This window comes from Triturus cristatus, chromosome 3_2 (assembly GCF_964204655.1).
Source record: "Triturus cristatus chromosome 3_2, aTriCri1.1, whole genome shotgun sequence".
Lineage (NCBI taxonomy): Eukaryota > Metazoa > Chordata > Amphibia > Caudata > Salamandridae > Triturus > Triturus cristatus.
Window position 1 is genome coordinate 787,633,285 of NC_140584.1, and position 20,009 is coordinate 787,653,293.

Genomic DNA, 20,009 nt, shown 5'->3' on the forward strand with positions numbered 1-20,009 from the left:
ATTAAGAGGATAAAGGAGAAACTACCAGATGCAGAACAGCAGAGTTGGGTCAGAGCATGTTGTGTCAAAAGAGACGCTGACATGTGGGTTTCAACAGATGGAAGACCTATATTGCCAGATAGCTTGTTGTCTGCAATGGCTAGACATTTTCATGGTCCTGCACATGTTGGGAGGGATATAATGGTTATATTGTTTTGACAAAACTAGTTTAACCCCTGATTTAGACTTATGGTTAAAGGATTGTGCCACAGATGTGTTGTGTGCCAACAGATGAACGTAGGTAAAAGAACTACAGTGACACTGAGCCACTTAGGAAAATTGGGAGGGCCATTCAGAGGATGGAATTAGACTTCCTTGAAATGACTGTGTGCAATGGGCTGAGATATGTCTTGGTGTGGGTATCTCTTTTTCATTGGTTTGAAACTTACCCAACCAGAAGAAGTGATAGTCTCACAGTAGCTAAGTTGTTAAGAGAACTCGTACCGTGGTACGGTTTCCCGACTTTGCTGGAGTCAGACCACGGGACTCATTTCAACAGCAAGGTCCTGGAAATGTTGTGTGCAGCATTATAAGTAGAGCAAAGACTATATTGCAATTACCGGCCTGAGGCTTCAGACATAGTTAAACAAGTAAACAGCACTTTGAAGCACACACCTCGGCCAATCTGGATTTCAAAGTCTCTGAACTGGCCTGATGCTTTGCCCCTTGGGTTAGTGAGTCTTCACAGCATTCCTGATCATAGGACAGATCTGTCCCCCCATGAGATCATCATAGATTGAGCAATGACACTGCCAGCTGTGCCTGCAAATGTGCTTATGAACATTACAGATGACATGATTCTTGATAATTGCAAAGGACTAGCTGATGTTGTGCTTACTGTGTCTCACCAGGTTGGATCTGCCACCGCCTCAGGAGCAGTTCCATGACCTCAGCCCCGACAACTGGGTCCCGGAGAAGAAACACAGTCAGAAAATGTGTCTGGGACCTCAATGGCATGGTCCTTACCACTTCATACTCATCATGAACCCTGCTATAAGCTGTGGAGGTCTCTTCAACTGGATCCAAGCTGCCCACACTCACAGAGTGGAGTGTCCCCTTGATGATGTAACAGTACCTCTCCCAGAAGTACAATGTGAAACAGAAAGGAAGTGGGAGAAGGTTGAGTAAGTCACAGAAAATCAGCAACAACCTGAAATAACACCTGATCGGCCTGAGGGGGAAATTGATGAGTCGACAGTTGAGGTTGAGACAGCAGAGTCTTGGACTGTGGCGCAGACTAAGCCAGATTGAGACCCTGTGAAAAGGCCTAGTGCTGGGGTAAGTTGAGGGGGAGCTGGAGACCATTGGCCTAGAAGGCAGGAGAGAGACAAAAGGGGATATTCTCAAGAACCTGTGATAACTAACACAAAAGTAGCTTAATGCAACTCTTCACATCACAGTCTATCGCGGGAAAATAACACCGTGGTAACGTGGGGTTCTCAAGCTGGTGGTACCATGCGATAGGCCTACGATAACGCGTCAAATGTCCGCGCTAAAATCAATGTGACTCCGCAGAAATGCGAAACACCAACTCAAAAAAAGTTGCGATGCCCCTAATCGCAATACAAAAATCCGCGACAACCAGCCCCAGGTCTGCAATTCCCATGCGTCATGCAGGAAAATGCACTATAAAAGCACACAAAAAAACACACCAACACCAAATCAAACTGCGTAGCACCATGGATGCACCCAGACCGAGTGCATAGGACAACCCGAACCCCACAAGCCCCACGGAGGACCAGCCAGGAACCCCGGCAAGGAGAAGAGGAAGATGGGGTTTATGCTGCAGGAAGACCGGATCATCGTCACAAAGGTGATAGAACACTAACAACATCTGTTTATTTCCCCCACTGCATCATTGGCAACACAAATGGAAATATGGCAGTCCATCGTTACCAACATGAATGCAGTCGGAGTATCGAGGATGTCAATGGAGAAGGTCAAGAGGCGCTGGCATGAAGTGCACAGCCAAACCAAGGAGAAACTCCCCTGCCAACAGGAAGGCATCAAAGGCGACTGGAGGTGGGACTCCGGCGCCACAGGAGGAGCTGGATGAGCTGGAGGAAATTTGGGCCCCAGTCATCAGTGTAGAGACGGTGGCAGGAGTTGGGGGCCTGGACACAGCTCGATATGACCTGATCCAACAGCACCAGGGTGAGTAACGACCAGAGACAGGGGGGACGGAGGGAGAAGGGCACAATGGCACACATGCACAATAATGAGTGCACAACCACAATGAGTGTGGAACATGTCCCTGATACCCTTGGCAAACTGCAGCACACATAGAAACAGCAAGTAGGCCCCCGTCCACAATGTGCACAAATGGGCCCCCCTCCATATCACCAATTTCCCAACCTACCCATGCACATGTGCGGAATCCAGAAAAGCAGTGGTTCTGTGACCCACATGGACAATGCAAGTGACACTGCATGACAGATTGCATGGCTGCAGTCACAATACATGCCATGGTGCACAAGACGACTTTGAGGTGGCTGAGTGTGTGAACCACATCCGTAAAGGAGCAGGCCACACTCTGACACATCCACGTGCACCTACAACCCATGAGTTAAAAAAAACATCTGCAGACAAACAATGCACAAGAGTACCAAAAACATACAAGTGCACAAATGACCCAAGACGCAAACATCCCAGCACCCGATAAGCACACAAGTCAAAGGAACACCGACTCAAAGGGATAAGGAGCCACAAAATAAGAGCTGCAGGGGAGACTCGCCAACAATGCAGCACACGCACATAGCAAGTACAGTACACCAACATTGACTTCAATGTCGTACAAAGTGCAACCCTTATGCCACAAGACAGAGGACACAACTGGTGCCGCCCGTGCGTAGTAACTGACCAATCACATCTGGCATTGCATGACACTGTGAGATGATAATGTATGAGTACAACCTCACACCTCTCATGTAGTCGAAATGTCCACTGTCTCCCATCAAATAGACAGCTTCGCCAAAACAGCCAAAATGTACACTATCATGCAGTCTGAATGTAAACATCTACAATGCGTGAGCATACATTGAACACACTGTTAACCTGCATCTCCCCGTTACATTGCAGAGGGACAATCAACACCTCCTGCAGAGCAGACCACACATCTCTACAGTGATGATGAAGAGGACACCCTGCACATTTGCCCAGACACCCTCCAACGGCTCGTGGACAGCATCTGCACACCACCCCCAAGAACAGGGCTGGTCATCTGCGCGGTGACACCACACCCTGCACAGACCACACAGCAGGAAGCACATACCACCACAGCTGGCTCAAAGGACCCCACGACCAACACATGAAATTCCAATCTCGTGTGTTACGGTGCCAGGAGAAGATGGCTGATCAGCTGCGGGTGGGGTTCGACCTCATGGCAGCCAAACTTGATGCCATACATGGGTGTCTGAGTCCCATCAAGGACCACTTACAGTCCCTAACAGACACCCACTGCCTGCACCATGCTCACCAACAATCCTTGGCTGCCCTCGCTGGGGCCATTACTCGGATACAAGAACTGTCTAGTCAGACAGGCTCAAGCGATGACAGCACAGAGTTGGCACAGATGCGGAGGACAATGGAGACCATGGAGCGGATGCAGCCTGGAAGTAGGGCTGCCACAGCTGAACACCAGCGAAATGTAGCTGGGATCTTCCATGCCTCGTAGATCTTCATCTTGCCATTGCTGCCACAGAGCCTGTCACAGATAACTGCTGCTGGAACTTCGACACACACATCTCCGCCCCCTGATGTGTCAGTGGCACACAGTGATGCAGACCTACCACCTCCTCCCCCTGATGTGTCAGTGGCACACATTCATCGTGTATGAGAATGGATGAATGTAGGGACATTGATTGCACAAAAAAGGTACACCCTGGTAAATGTCATCAATGCGCATGTTTGACCCAGACCCACATTGATCTTTGGATGAATGTGAAGTTGTCAACTAGCTGTGGCCTCAGTGCACATGAACAACAATCTCACATCCCCCAATGTAGCCCCACGTCCATGTATTAAACGGGGCTGTGTAAATGTCAGGATCGGTAGCCCGCCTGAAGTAGTGTCCCCCATTGCATGTGGCTACAGAACATCTCTTCACATGACATACTCACATACATCAGTGTGGACACAGTCTGTTATGATGGATCATATTGATCCACATGGCAAGAAGTTGAACACCATACTCACATTGCTGAAGACACGTAAGAGCACAGGTCTACCAGCAACTATCCCAAACACAATGTCTGGCTCACAGATGTGGAGCTGCCAATAGGGATTCACCACCAATGTACCAGTAGCAGCCTGTCCCTCCCTGTGTACGGACAATGCTCATTGAGGCACACGATTTGTCACACTAATCAACACTCATCACAGTTGTACACTGTTGCAGTTGCGAAGACTTTATCAGCATGTGCGTGTCAGTACGGGCAAGTAATGGGCCACAACAGGCCTACGAATTCTTAAGACACTTACAGGCAGAATGGGAACGCGTCGAGGTGCAAAAATTGGGGATGCAAAAATTAACACATATCCTTATGTTTGGCAACGGTCTCAGCCCACCTTGCCTTGCTGGTCGAGTCATGTAATGTGAGGCGTCTGCTCATAGCCATTTGTCAGGGGACATGACTCACAGCCCATGGGAGCTGCATGGAGCTGTACCACCGAACTGCGCCGACTGTGTGCTATGCTGACCGTGAGCAGGTGACAGGGACCAACAAGGTCACATGTCGTGCTACATTACCATGTGTGTAGTCTCCCTCCAGCAGTATGTCTGCTTTAAGAAATTTGCCAAAAGACGCTGTGCAGCTCCGCCCATGGGGCTGCATCACCCTGCACAGGTGTGTGACAACACGTGTAGGTGCACGCACATGCATTCTGAGTCCGGGTGAATGCAGACATGTCCACTGTTGTTCTGGCTTATGGGACCATTTCTACACGATGCTACACGGTGTTGTGACCTGTGCTGTGAGTGTCAATCAGTTGTGGCTACAGGAAGGTAGTTACTCATCCATTGCTTCATCGGCAATCAGTTCCAGAAGTACGTTGTTCTCGAATTCAAGGAACACGAGGGAGAGCCAATCCATTAACTAGTCCGGACAAATGTGCTCCGACCACGCAGTTTCACCAATCCGCAACACAGCCCAATAGGGGAGTGCCTCAATGTGGTCACTGCACACGATGACTTGTGCAATCTCCCATCCACTACTACCAGCACATGCACCACAGATCAGGGCATCCCATGAATGCCTATCCCGGTTGCACTCCTGTTCGTGGGCCAACAGGGGGCACACACACAAGTCATAATCCAGTTCGGCTACCATTGTGTTGGATAGGCAGACCTCCATGGGCCACTCGAATGTGCATGATCCACAGTGGAACCAGGGCTAGACACATGTGATGTACGCAAGCAGGAAACTCAGACGGTAACTGATTCGCAAAACTGCCTTTGGCAGAGCTCCCAACAGATTTCGTGCACGGTACAGTTTCACGTGACAGGGGTTGTGCATGTGCCTGGGATTGCCTGCCATTGCGTTTGTTGGTCTCGTACCACCATCACTCCTCAGACGATATGTGGACGATATGCCACAGCTCGGAGATATTAGTCATATGTGTGTTCAACGTATGGACGTATGGGTTGTTTTTTGGCAAAGTGTTGGGGGCATGCCATGCAGGTGTACCTCGAGCAGGGATGTGTGTGTGTGTGGGGTGTGGACACATTACTGTTTCATTAGCGCAGTTCGTGGTGTGGGAGTCGTAGAAGTCTGGTATGGTAACTCACTCAGGGGGTGCCGGGCGGAATGGAGACCAAGGTCGGAGGTTCGGATGTCCTTCCACCCTGTGTATTGAGACAAAGGAGCTTTCATGCCCAATTTTTGTCTGACTAATGCTTGCATTTCTGAAATGTGATGTGGCCTTCGCGCTGATATCATTGCCAGGCTTTTGATTTAGGGTGCACCAATAGCAAAACACATGCAGCGGTTGGCATGTATGGGCAAAGGGCCCGATTGTCCTTGCGTTCCTTGTTCTGTCTCTCTCTCTCTCTCTCTCTCTCTCTCTCTCTCTCTCTCTCTCTCTCTCTCTCTCTTTCTCTCTCTCTGTCCTTTGATGAGTGCCTGACACACCTTCTTATCTTGGATATTGCGTTACAGGCTGTCACTTACAGATTGTCCAGGGATGACCCGCCATGACTCTCCCAAATAGTTGTTTGGAGAGAAATTTGATTGTGATATTTTATTTTGACTTTCAATGGTGAATGATTCATTCTGTTTTTTCTGTACTCACATGGCTGTTAGTTGTTGTGATTCTGCGGCATCAGGCAGATGATTTTGTTCATGATTTTGTGCCGTTGATGTGCAGTCTCTTGGTCCAGGGGAGGTGGGGGGTGCCCGGGTTGGGCCCCGGGGGAGTCCGGGAATGGGTGGCAGTGTGTGTTGTGGCCCTGCTGGGGCTCCGAGCTGCATGATCGTTAGCTCCATTGCATCTGTGGTTCTTCAGGTGTGGCTCTGGGCTGTGCTCCCTTGTCTGCCGCCGGTTTTCGTCCGACTTTACACCAGGTCAGAGCAGGTGTTAATTTCCTGCTGCTAACTCGCCTTATCGCATGTGTTGGAAAGGCGTTCGCCGGAGGGGGGTTCGATGCACGTCTTGCCCACCCCTTTGACCCACCTCTCCCAAGTAGGCCGAACCAGGCGCGCACACCCTGAACTTACACTACGAACAGAGTGACAACACACGTATTCTTTGTAGGACGATAGGTTCTTTTATCGAAGGTTTCAAGGGATCTTTATGATCCAAAACGTAAGGAGTACATCAGCGGCACAAGAGTCTACAAATCGGTGGTAGGGGTATGGGGGTAGCGGGACAGTCTGTGAAGGTAGTGTCTCTGCAAAGTACCCTGCGGATAGCTCACAATCCTCGAGCTGGAGGGTGTTGGTTCTCTGGGCGATCTCTAGCCAATTTGTCCTCGAGGGGAGAGCCGCGAGTCACTCAGCAGGCACAGGTAGTCGGAGTTCGGGAGCCGCGATCTTGTCAGCAGGGCTCAGATGGTTCAATGGCTGGGGGCCGCGAGTCACTCAGCAGGCCCAGGTGGTTCGGAGTTCGGGAGCCGCGATCTTGTCAGCAGGGCTCAGATGGTTCAATGGCTGGGGGCCGCCAGTCACTCTGCAGGCCCAGGTGGTTCGGAGTTCGGGAGCCGCGATCTCGTCAGCAGGGCTCAGATGGTTCAATGGCTGGGGGCCGCGAGTCACTCAGCAGGCCCAGGTGGTTCGGTATTCAGTAGCCGCGACAGCGTCAGCAGGCTGCGATGGTTCCAGGTCTTTTTTTCCCATTCGTTCCTCCGGCACCCCTTATTATACTCCCCCTGCCCTTTGAAGTCCGGAGTCCTCGCAGAGGGGGCCTTGGGTGACTGAGGGGGTTCGGCGGGATTTCCTGCCGCTCGTTTCTTTGGTCTTTTCAGGTGGGTCTGGGAAGGACCCCAGACGCTCGGCAGGCGAGGCGCCTGCTCCCCAGGGGCCTGGTGGCCGATCGAGTCCTCCCGGGGGAAGGCGTCCCGAGGTGTGACTGGGCTGGCGCCTCTTGGTCTGGCTCGGGGGTTCCCGCTCCCTCGGTCGGACATGCGTGGTAGGGTGTCGAGTCTGTCGGGGCTCTGGCCGGCCCTCGGGTCTGTGTGGCTGGGGCGGCCAGAGTCGGAGATGTCGTGTCTTGGGGGTGGTTGCAGGTTGGCTGGATGATCGGGAGGGCATACGCCGTGAGGCCGGTCTCACACGCGTCCCCCCCAGCTGAAAGGCGTGGAGAACTACCCATCCACAGGGGGGGTTCTCCTCACCGAAGCGGAAGAACCGGGACAGGCCGTCGGCGTTGGCATGATCCGTCCCGGGGCGATGCTCGACGGTGAAGTCCATCCCCTGGAGGGAGATTGACCATCGTAATAGCTTGGGGTTCTCTCCCCTCATCTGCATCACCCACCGCAAGGGCCGGTGGTCCGTCTGCACTCGGAAGTGGGTTCCGAACAAGTAGGGCCGTAGTTTCTTGAGGGCCAGACTACGGCGAAGGTCTCTCGTTCTATGGTATTCCAGCGCTGTTCTCGAGGCAGCAGCCTTCGGCTGACGAAGGCTATGGGCTGATCGATGCCCTTGTCGTTGAACTGCGAGAGGACGGCTCCGATGCCGTGTTCGGATGCGTCGGTCTGGACCACAAACTCTTGGGAGTAGTCGGGGGCCTTGAGTACTGGGGCGGTGCACATGGCGGTTTTCAAGGCGTCGAACGCCTGTTGGCACGGGGGAGTCAACTGCACCTTCTTCTGGAGTTTTTTGGAGGTCAGCTCCGTGAGAGGCCCTGCGAGGCTACCATAGTTTTTAATGAACCTCCGGTAGTATCCTGTGAGGCCCAGGAAGGCCCGGACTTCTGTCTGAGTGGTGGGGGGCTCCCAGGACTTGATGGCGTCGATCTTTGGTTGGAGGGGGGCGACCTGCCCGCTGCCCACCTGATGCCCCAGGTAGACCACGGAACCTTGCCCGAGCTGGCATTTGCTGGCCTTCACTGTTAGGCCGGCTTGGCGCAGGGCCAGCAGTACTTGCCGGAGGTGCTGGAGATGCTCGTGCCATTGAGAGCTGAATACGGCTATGTCGTCAAGGTACGCTGCGCTGAACTCCTCGAGTCCGGCCAGGACCTTGTTTACCAACCGCTGGAAGGTGGCCGGTGCATTTTTCATCCCGAACGGCATGACCCTGAAGCGGTAGTGTCCATCGGGTGTTGAGAAGACAGAGCGTTCTTTTGCTCCCTCCGTGAGCGCAATCTGCCAGTAACCGCAGGTCAGGTCGAAGGTGCTGAGGAAACGAGCGGCCCCAAGGCGGTCGATGAGTTCGTCGGCGCGGGGGATAGGATGAGCGTCCGCTCGGGTGACCGCATTGAGCCCCCGGTAGTCGACACAGAATCTTAGTTCGGGGGCGACCCCAGGGGCGGCCGCTTTCGGGACCAGGACTACCGGGCTGGCCCAGGGATTATCGGAGGGTTCGATCACTCCAAGGGTTAACATCTTCTGTACTTCGGTCTTGATGCAGGTGCGGACCCGGTCAGGCACCCGGTAGGCTCGGTGTCTCACAGGGGGGCTGTCGCCGGTGTCCACGTCGTGGACACACCAGTCGGTGACTCTTGGGATGAGGGAGAAGAGGTCTGCGAATTGTCTGAGCAGCTGGCGACGGTCGTCGGACTGTTGGGGAGTGAGGGTGGTCGACAGTTTCACTCCCTCCACGGAACCATCCAGTTCTTTAGCGCACAGGGGGTCGGGCAAGGGTTCAGTGTCTTCTTCCGCCCCATCATCGGTGGCCAGTAGCAAACTTAACTCCGTTCTCACAAAGTGGGGCTTGAGACGGTTCACGTGGAGAACCCGGAGGGGGTTCCGTGGGGACTGTACATCGATCAGGTACGTGACCTGACTCTTCCGCTCGATCACCTTGAAGGGGCCAGTCCATTTGTCCTGTAGGGCGCAGGGTTTCACCGGGGCCATGACCCAAACCTGCTGGCCCGGCTGGAACTCGACCAGAGTTGCGTTCTGGTCATACCAGCGCTTCATTTCTTCTTGGCTGGCCTCGAGGTTCGCCTCTGCGATTTCTCTGAACTTCCGGGTCTGGTTGCGGAGCGCCAGGATGTAGCGGAACACATCAGGAGGGGTCCCCCGGGGGCTTGTCTCCCAGCCCTCTTTGACCAGGCTCAGGGGCCCCCGGACGGGGTGTCCGTATAGTAGTTCTAATGGGCTGAACCCCAGGGATTTTTGGGGAACTTCCCGGTACGCGAACAGGAGGCAAGGGAGGACGTCCCATCTTCGGCGCAGGGGCTCCTCGAGGCCCAGGATCATCCCCTTCAGGGTTCGGTTGAAGCGTTCCACCAGGCCGTTGCCCTGGGGGTGGTAGGGGGTCGTGAACTTATATGTCACTCCGCACTGCTGCCACAGGGACTTCATGTAGCGGGATATGAAGTTAGTTCCGCGATCGCTCACAACCTCGCGAGGAAATCCGACACGGGAGAAGATCCCCATGAGAGCCCGGCCCACCACGGGAGCCGTCACGGTGCGGAGGGGAATGGCCTCGGGGTAGCGGGTGGCATGGTCCACCAGGACGAGGATGAATCTGTGGCCCTGGGCGGTCTTTGGATCCAGGGGTCCCACGATGTCGATGCCGACCCGCTCAAACGGGGTACTCACAACGGGAAAGGGTTGTAATGGAGCCTTGCGCTTTCCGCCACTTTTCCCACTGCCCTGGCACGTGAGGCAGGATTTACAGTGGACTTCTACGTTTGCTCGCATCTTGGGCCAATAGAAGTGGGTAACTAATCGCTGATATGTTTTGTCTTGGCCTAAGTGTCCTGCCAAGGGTACATCGTGGGCCAGGCCCAGGAGGAGGCTTCGGAAGCGCAGGGGTACTACCAGTACTCGGGCTGTGCCTAGCTCGGCTGACTTTTGTTCACTGTATAGGAGGCCATTGTCCCAATAGACCCAGTGGGTTCCAGTCTGGTCACCGGCGGTCTGTGCTTCGGCTTGTTGTCGGAGTCCCACGAGGGAAGGGCAGGTGGCCTGTTCCTGGCAGAACTCTTCCCGGGAGGGACCTCCCTCACAGCGCCACTGGGCCATCTCGGGCAGTTCTCCGAGCTCAGTCAGTGCCTCAGGGGCGGAAGGTTCCGGCTCTTCTCCCGGGTTAGTGTCTTCTTCTCCTTCCGAAGGAGGGTTGTCTGTTTCTGGTAGGGTGTCCCGGTTCTCGGGGACAGAATTCAGTGGGAGGGCCCCACCGCCCTCGGAGAGTGGCAATCGCGTGGTCATGGAGCGCGTGGTGGCGCAGACCCATTCGGGTAGGCCCATCATCTCGAGATGGGCTCTTCGTTCCACTTGCCTCCACGGGGCACTCTCAAGGTCGTTGCCCAGGAGGCAGTCTACGGGCTGTGAGGTTCGGACGGCTACCTTCAATTCTCCGGAAACTCCTCCCCACTCGAAAGGCACCAGAGCCATCTGGCAGAGGCTCTCGGAATTGTCGGAGGATATGACCGGACAGAGGGCACCGGGTAGGATCTGGTCTTCAGAGATTAGGTTGCGGTGGACCGCGGTGACACTTGCCCCGGTATCGCGGAGGCCCTCGACTCGGTGGCCGTTGATGGTCACCTGCTGTCGGTACTTCTTCGTGTTGGCAGGCAAGGGTGTCCCGGGGACCATTTCTCGATCACCAAGGGAGACCAGGGCCATGGCAGCTGGTTCCCACTCTTCGGAGTCCTCTATCTCTTCCCCTAGGGCCACGGAGGCCATCTGCCGGGCCGGGGGGTTGGTCGTTGCGGTTCGTTGATACTGGGGACACTGGGGGTCATTGGCGTAGTGTCCGAGCTGTTGGCAGCGGAAGCAGGTGATCCTGGTTCGTGGCCCTTGCCGCCCCGGGGCTCCGGGGCTGGCTGGGGACGGGGCTGGACCTGCCGCTGGTGGGCTGCTGGAAGGGCTGTGCGGGGGCCCCCCTGGGAAGTCTCTCGGTCAGCCGTGGTTTCCTCCGCCCCTCTGGCGGGGTGGTCCTTGACTGTGGCGACCGTAGTCTCCCACAGGGCCTCGGGCGGCCCGGGTGTTCACCCAACGGTCAGCCTCGGCGGCCAGTTTTCGAGGGTCGGTTAGTTTACTGTCCAGGAGATGTTGGCGCAGTTCTACAAAGCAGTTGGCCGCTAAATGTTCCCAGGCGATCAGATCAAACAGCTCTTCGAAGGTGGAGACCTTGCTGCCCTTGATCCACCCGTCCAAGGCCCGGCTGTAAAAGTTCACGTATTCTACCCATGTGGTGCCCGGTATCTTTTTGCAATCTCGGAACCGTTGCCGGTACATCTCGGGGGTGAGTCCATACCGGCCCACGAGGGCTTCTTTCATGTGGCTGTAGGAGTTCATGACCGTGGAGGGCAGATCCAGCAAGGTATCTCTCCCTTCACTTAAGAACCGGCCCCATAGCCCAGCCCCCCAATCCTTCTGCGGGACTCGGTGAAAGGTCATGGCGACTTCGTAGGCCTTAAACCACTCCTGGATATTGTCGTTTTTGTAATACTCCTTTACCACATCCTTGGGGATGTGGACTTTGGCTTCCACGGTGGGAGCGGATGGTAGATTCCCGGAAGGTCGTGACTCTTCGCTTTTAGCCCTCAACTCGATCTCTTTTAGGCTGCGTTCATGTTCCAGCTGGAGTTTCTTTTCGTCGTGCAATCTTTTGCGTCTCTTTTCCTCGAGTTCCCCTTGTAGCCGTAACTGCTCGACGGCTAACTTTTTCTCGATTTTCAGCTTGGCCAGTTCAAGTTCGTGGTTGCGGCCTCTCTCTCGGTCCGCTAGCTCCTCGGGGGACAGGTTCCCCTCTGGCCCGCTGTTTCTCACTGGGATGCTTTGTGGTTCATGGGCGGAGTCTCCTTCCGTTTGGGTCGGGGGCGCCCCCGTCTCGACCCAGGTCTTCAATACTTTTTGGAAGTCTTCCTTTGTGCTTAATCCGGTGGTAGCGATTCCAAGGTCTTTGCAAAATTGTTTTAATTCTCTATGCGTATAATAGTCCAATTGATCCTCTCGGAACATCGAGCTCATTTCGGTACCTGCGGCACCCAGGGAGGTTTCTCCTTCCATCTCTGTTTGGTAGTGCGTCAGTCGTTCACTGCACGCTCTCTATCGGTGTTGGCTCGGATCCCGTCGTCTGCCACCAAATGTTGGAAAGGCGTTCGCCGGAGGGGGGTTCGATGCACGTCTTGCCCACCCCTTTGACCCACCTCTCCCAAGTAGGCCGAACCAGGCGCGCACACCCTGAACTTACACTACGAACAGAGTGACACGACACGTATTCTTTGTAGGATGATAGGTTATTTTATCGAAGGTTTCAAGGGATCTTTATGATCCAAAACGTAAGGAGTACATCAGCGGCACAAGAGTCTACAAATCGGTGGTAGGGGAATGGGGGTAGCGGGACAGTCTGTGAAGGTAGTGTCTCTGCAAAGTACCCTGCGGATAGCTCACAATCCTCGAGCTGGAGGGTGTTGGTTCTCTGGGCGATCTCTTGCCAATTTGTCCTCGAGGGGAGAGCCGCGAGTCACTCAGCAGGCACAGGTAGTCGGAGTTCGGGAGCCGCGATCTTGTCAGCAGGGCTCAGATGGTTCAATGGCTGGGGGCCGCGAGTCACTCAGCAGGCCCAGGTGGTTCGGAGTTCGGGAGCCGCGATCTCGTCAGCAGGGCTCAGATGGTTCAATGGCTGGGGGCCGCAAGTCACTCTGCAGGCCCAGGTGGTTCGGAGGTCGGGAGCCGCGATCTCGTCAGCAGGGCTCAGATGGTTCAATGGCTGGGGGCCGCGAGTCACTCAGCAGGCCCAGGTGGTTCGGTATTCGGTAGCCGCGACAGCGTCAGCAGGCTTCGATGGTTCCAGGTCTTCTCCCCATTCGTTCCTCCGGCACCCCTTATTATACTCCCCCTGCCCTTTGAAGTCCGGAGTCCTCGCAGAGGGGGCCTTGGGTGACTGAGGGGGTTCGGCGGGATTTCCTGCCGCTCGTTTCTTTGGTCTTTTCAGGTGGGTCTGGGAGGGACCCCAGACGCTCGGCAGGCAAGGCGCCTGCTCCCCAGGGGCCTGGTGGACGATCGAGTCCTCCCGGGGGAAGGCGACCCGAGGTGTGACTGGGCTGGCGCCTCTTGGTCTGGCTCGGGGGTTCCCGCTCCCTCGGTCGGACATGCGTGGTAGGGTGTCGAGTCTGTCGGGGCTCTGGCCGGCCCTCGGGTCTGTGTGGCTGGGGCGGCCGGAGTCGGAGATGTCGTGTCTTGGGGGTGGTTGCAGGTTGGCTGGATGATCGGGAGGGCATACGCCGTGAGGCCGGTCTCACAGCATGGTTTGTGTTCTTATCGCAGATCTGGCTGGTCTTTGAGAATGTTGTGGAGTGCTGTTGTCGTGGCTTTTTGCTCGGGAACGCCTACTCTGCATCTCATTAGCGATAGTTGCTGGGGTCATCCGTGGCGATGTTTATTGAGGATGCTATCGCCGGCAAACTGGTGATATCGGCTGTTTGCACCAGCTTGTGAATGGGGCGATAGATTTATCGCGACTTTGGCTGCACTAAAGTGCTGATAACTCGGCGATAGTTCCTTGAGAATATGCCCCTAAGTCTGTAAACAAAGCGTGCTCCACACTACCCCAGAGGATACTAGGGATTCTGGTCTGAGTGACAGTGAAGGTGAACGGCCTGTACTCAGGAGATCAAAAAAGAAACTAGAGTACCCTGTCGGAGATACTTGTCCACTTAATGGGCATACTTTGCTGCAGGTGATCAAGAGAGAGAACTTTGGGGTTTGGAGGGTAACAGTGCAATTTCAGTTGACCTCTATGAACTAAAAGTTATGGCTGAATTGTGTTTTGTATTTGCCTTGCAACTGAATAAACTGACACGATTTATCATTAGTATGATCTCTAAACTGAACCTTGATCTGTGCTTTTACTGGAGAAAATTAAATAGACTCTGTTAAAAGAACTAAGAAGATTCCCTAGGTGGCAGAAGGAAAGTAAGGGTCTCATTAAAAGGAAGTCGGAGTAGAGCTAAGGACGACTCAAAAAGACTTTGTAAAATAATTTCATCACTTGATTTATGGACTTTGTTTGTCATCTGCATAAGTAGAAACGTACAGAAGAAATTTGCTTGCTGCTATTTTCTGCTCAATTTTCTAATTTTAGAGAAGTCATGGAAACTGGTAACCATAATAAACATAGACTCATGTTAGTAGGTGTTTTAATAGCCATGATTGTAGTAGTAATTGTTCTGCTTTTGGGACTATATCTGCCCATGTTTGCCAATTCAGTGGAGATGGGATCTAGAACTACCCCGAAAACTCCAATTCCTACTGACAATAGTTTGCATACATTTGATTTTAAGACACTGCATGTAGATTCATCAAGAGGTGATTTTTCCTCAAATGCTAATTTCAAATTGCTTTATGAGTACATTGACACTATGGATGCAAAGGACTGCAATCTCTGTATGCAGTTACCTGCATCAACTGTAGAAGGTATCACTTCTCACATTTCCCTTACCTATGGTGTTGCTTGCAGCCTTCTGTTGAGCCTTTTGTATGGAAAGGGTAATTTCTAGTATTATTTTTCAATTTATGATTTAGGGGTCCATTATGTTGGCAGGTGGATTGTCACTGCCCGCATGGCGGTGGCGATCCGCCCGCCAACATTCGCCACCTGCCTCTCATTTACCCCCCGCCACATTACGATGGTGGGGGGGACCCCGGCGAACGGAAAGACCGTCTTAAAAGTGTTTAATATGGTGGCGGTGTCTGCAAGACACCGCCATCCATGTTACAATGCAGGCAGTCACTCGCCTTTCCATGGCCACATTGCCGCCATGGAAAGGCTCACGGACTTTGCTGTTGGGGGCCTGCAGTGGGCCCTCAGGGTGTTGGAGGGTGGGGGGTGCACATGGGGGGTACCTATGGTACCCCCCAGCATTTGCATGCACAAAGTGGCAGGCACCGCGCGGTGCCTGTCATGTTGTGCATTCAAATGTACAACATGCATTTTTTACCTTGCGGCGGGTGATGCTTGCAGCTCCGCCCGCCGCAATGTAAAAAATGTGGGATGCGCCCGCCAGTGTGGCGGGCGCATCCCAATGCCAACTGCGGGACCACCGCACCTATGGCGGGCGCTCCCTTTAGCCGTTACGCTGGCAGCTCGCAATAGACCCCTTAGTTCTTTCAGAAGATCCCGTGTTGAAGCATTTAAATCGTAAACTCAATGCCAAAGAGATGGATACAACTGATTGTTTCTTCAAACTCACAATGACATTCGATACTGCTTATGCACACAGGAACAAGTTGACTTGTTCATTAACAGATTTTGAAAATAAATGTTTAGATCTAGTTGAAGATAGGAGAATGACAATGGATGCTAGATCTAAATCGGGCAAAGACCAACAGTACAGAGAAAAGTGGGCTGAAGGAGAAGTAGAGCATCAAGAATCAGGAACCATGGCTGCACTGAATCTAGATTGGAAACATAAAAGTAAGTGAAGTGTGCTTAGACATAAATCCATAATTCATGCTAAATTCATAGGTAAAAGTTGCAAATCACATTTATAAATATGGGGGAAATTAGCCATTATTCATGGGAGGTCAGGATTCTGTCATTCCTGGAGTTTATTATGTTCGTGGAGATCATGCATATTTTACATTACCCTGAGGTTGGTTTGAATCCTGTTACTTGGCAATAGTCTTCCCGAAGATTTATCATGTAGCACATTTAGATGATCCCGTGTGGCATTCACATACTAGGACCACACAAAGCAGTAGTGGTACTGAAATAGTTGGGGACATATATGGTGCATTGATTCCTACTATAGGAGTAGTTCTGAATGATTTCACAATTAGAAAGTGGTCCACTATAGTTGATAAGTTATATACTAGTACTGCAAGTTCATTGTTAGCCTTGGACACTCAAATTGTAGCTGTAAGCTCTATGGTAATTCAGAATTGCCTTGTATTAGACATCTTTCACGCGAAGCAGGGCGAAGTCTGCAAGGTGCTGAAAGTTCAGCAATGCCGCACCATCATACCGGACAGGAGTGACAAAGTAAAGAAATACATTAAGAACATCACAGATTTAAAGTGAGATTTGATGAATTAGAAGCTATAGGGGCTTGGGAAGTAATTGACAATGAATTTGCTGAAGTAGGCAAATGGTTTGGAAACCTTGGAAGTGGAATATTTGGTTCCATTTTGAGACTCCTTGTAATAATTGCCATTTGTTCAATAGTCTGTTTGTAATCTTTCAGGGGTATAAGTACATAGAAGCAAAAAGAGAAGTGTAGAAAACGAGGGGAATAAGGAGAAAAAGAAAGAGAAAAGATGTGGAAATATGGGAAAGTCAGTGTAGATTCTGTTATGTTATGTTATATGGGAATGTGTATAAGCGCACGTTCACCTACAGGTCTCTTGGCGCTGATGAGTTTGAGCAGAAGAGAGGGAGAGCAGATAGAGGATCAGTTAGTTATAGGCCACAATGAATAGCCAGGTGTTTAGAGATTTCCTAAACCGCATGTAATCAGCCTCTAGCCTAATAGAAGTGGGCAATGAATTCCAAAACTTCAGGCCCAGATAGGAAAACCAGGTCCCTCCAATGCGTTTCCGTCTAAATCTAGGCACCGTCAAAAGATTCAGGTTCCTCGATCTCAGATTACGTTGAGGCAGTGCTTACTGATGCACGATAGGATGAAACTTGGACCGGTTTCTTGAGTGGCTTTAAAAAGGATACAGCCAATTTTAAACATTGGAAGCCAGTGGAGGTCTTTAAGTAGCAGGGTAATGTGACATCTTCTATCCTTAAGATGGATGATTCTAGCAGCTTGATTCTGAATCATCTGACGACGATGTCTCCGATATAATGGGATGCCTAGATAGAGGGCATTTCCATAATCTAATTTAGAAAGGATAAGAGCAATCGCAATTTGAATACTGGCCTCTTTACTAAAAAAGCATCTGATCTTGCGCAGTTTACGAAGTTGAACAAAACAGGCCGAAGTAACTGCGCTAACTTGGGCGCCCATAGAGAGGTCAGAGTCAATGTGGAGACCCGAAACTCTTAATTGCTGGTTTGGGGATAGGGGCCGCCCCTAACTCAGGTGGCCAGTAGGAAGGTGTCCAGTGCGTAAATTTGTTGCTCGGGATGATTATCTCAGAGTTGAGCTTTAGTTGATTCTTATCCATCCAGGTTTTTACATACAACATAGAGCTCCTAACAAAATCTTTGCATTTGATGGAGTTCTCCAGAGTGAAGATCAGCTGAATTTTGTCAGCGTAGTTAAAGATCTTTACCCCCCATCTGCCGGAGACTCGAGATTAGCGGACGTATGTAAATATTAAAGAGGATCGGCGAAAGGGAGGAGCCCTGTGGGACGCCACAGCTCATTTCAACAGTGTTGGATTTGTGGGGCGAGAGCCACACTGATTGTTTGCGGTTCTCTAAAAAGAACTCAAACTAGTCCAATGCCGAGCCCCCAAAACCCGCTGCGGCAATACGGTCCAACAAAATGTTGTGGTTCACGGTGTCAAATGCAGCAGACAAGTCAAGGAGGATCAGAGCCTGAGTGCGGTCAATGTTAGCTTGTCCTTTAAGATCGTCCAGGACTGACATGATCACAGACTTTGTGGAATGCGCAGGGCGAAAACCTGCCTAGTGAGTGTTCAGAAACTTGGATGCTTCTAAAAAAGAACTGAGGCAGGATGCCACACGAGTTTCCAGTATTTTTTCTGGAAACTGAAGCAATGATATAGACCTGTAATTTTCCAACTTTTTTGGATCTACACCCTGTTTTTTTTTAAGTGGAATAACTACCGCTTCCTTAAAGGCAGACGGTACAGTTCCCTGAGACAGGGAGAGATTGAGGAGCTCAAGATAGGTATCAGGGAAGGTCTGATAGATTGCTTTCTTTATATTAATGGGGCATTCCTCCTCAGGGGAGCCAGATTTGACCTTCACTACCAATTCCAGAAAACATTCCCTATCTAGCAATGGAAAGGTGTCGAGAGAGGAAGGATTGGGAAGAACCACACTGTCTTCAAAATTGTTATTGTTACAGATAATGGAGTTTTGAATTTGTTTTATTTTTTCCACGAAGAACGAGTTCAGATCATTGCAAAGTTCCTGAGTAGCCTTAACGGGTGGAGCCACGCGGCTCGGATTGGAAAGTTCTTTCACAATCCTGATAATTTCCTTAGTGCTGTTATCAGAATTGAGTACTTTATTAGTGAAGAAATCTCTTTTGGTCTCCACAATAGCTATTTTGTACTCAAGTAATTTTGCTATATATTTTGTTCTAGCCTCTATAGAGTAAAACTTCCGCCATTTCCGTTCGGCTTGACGTACGTGAAGTTTTAAAGAGTCCAACTCCTTTGTGAACCATTGAGATGCTTTGTGTTGCCTAAGGCGAGAGTTTTTAGTCTGAAGGGGGGCATGGATGTTAAATGCCTTCCTTTGCCAATCAGTGATCTCTCTTTTCCTGTTGTCTAAATCACCTTCAGAGGCAAACTGCTCACAAGATTCTATGATGAAATGAAATTCTTGGAAAACTCCAGATGGAAAATGATCAATACCCATTAGCAAATCCTTTGGCAATTTTTGTTTTGATAATAGGGCCTCCATGATGGACCTGCAGTTTTGCAGTGCTTGGTGTTATTTTGTCCTGATAATATTAAGCACAATCACGACAATGTGTGGGCATTTTTGGAAGGTTTGAGGAGATAAAACAAGTATGCTGTGTGTGTTTTTCTTTGCTCTTTGATTCACGGAGGTGCAGCATGTTATTGTTTTATGTGGAATGCGAAGACCCAAGGAGCTTAATTTGCAAAACTCTTTTACAGTGACAAAGCATGCTATTTGCAAAATCACTGCCTTAGCGACCACAAAACAGCAAGTTGCAATTCACAAAGGTATTTGGCAACTCTCAAATGTGTTCCTGACTCGCACAGCACACTTCGGAATTCATTGTAAATCAGAGGGTGGAGGGGCAGGAATAATGACATCATCCCCTCATCCAATCAGCAATGTTTTATCCTAATGCTTTGTTCTCACAATGGTGCTTGCAAACCATTTACAGGTTACTTGTTATAAAGTGAAAACGGTTTGCAGTGGACAGCTTCCACTCCGCTGAAGCCACTGTTTGCTCTCTCCATTGCCATTTGTAGAATTTCAATTTTATTTTCTGAATCAAGACTCGTGCTTGAATAGGACAGGGGGTCTAAACTAAAGAAATCTACACATTCTATGAATGCAAGCACAGGGTTGATGGCCTGTTGTTCCATGAAGACCTGTACCCCTGCATTGGCAACAGGTCATAAGGTGTTTCACCCTGAAGCACGCTCTCATTAATATTAATGAGTAAGAAGGGTTGGACATTTTTGCAACATGTCTATTTGTGATACAAGTGCTTTGCAGTAACCTCGCACTGCA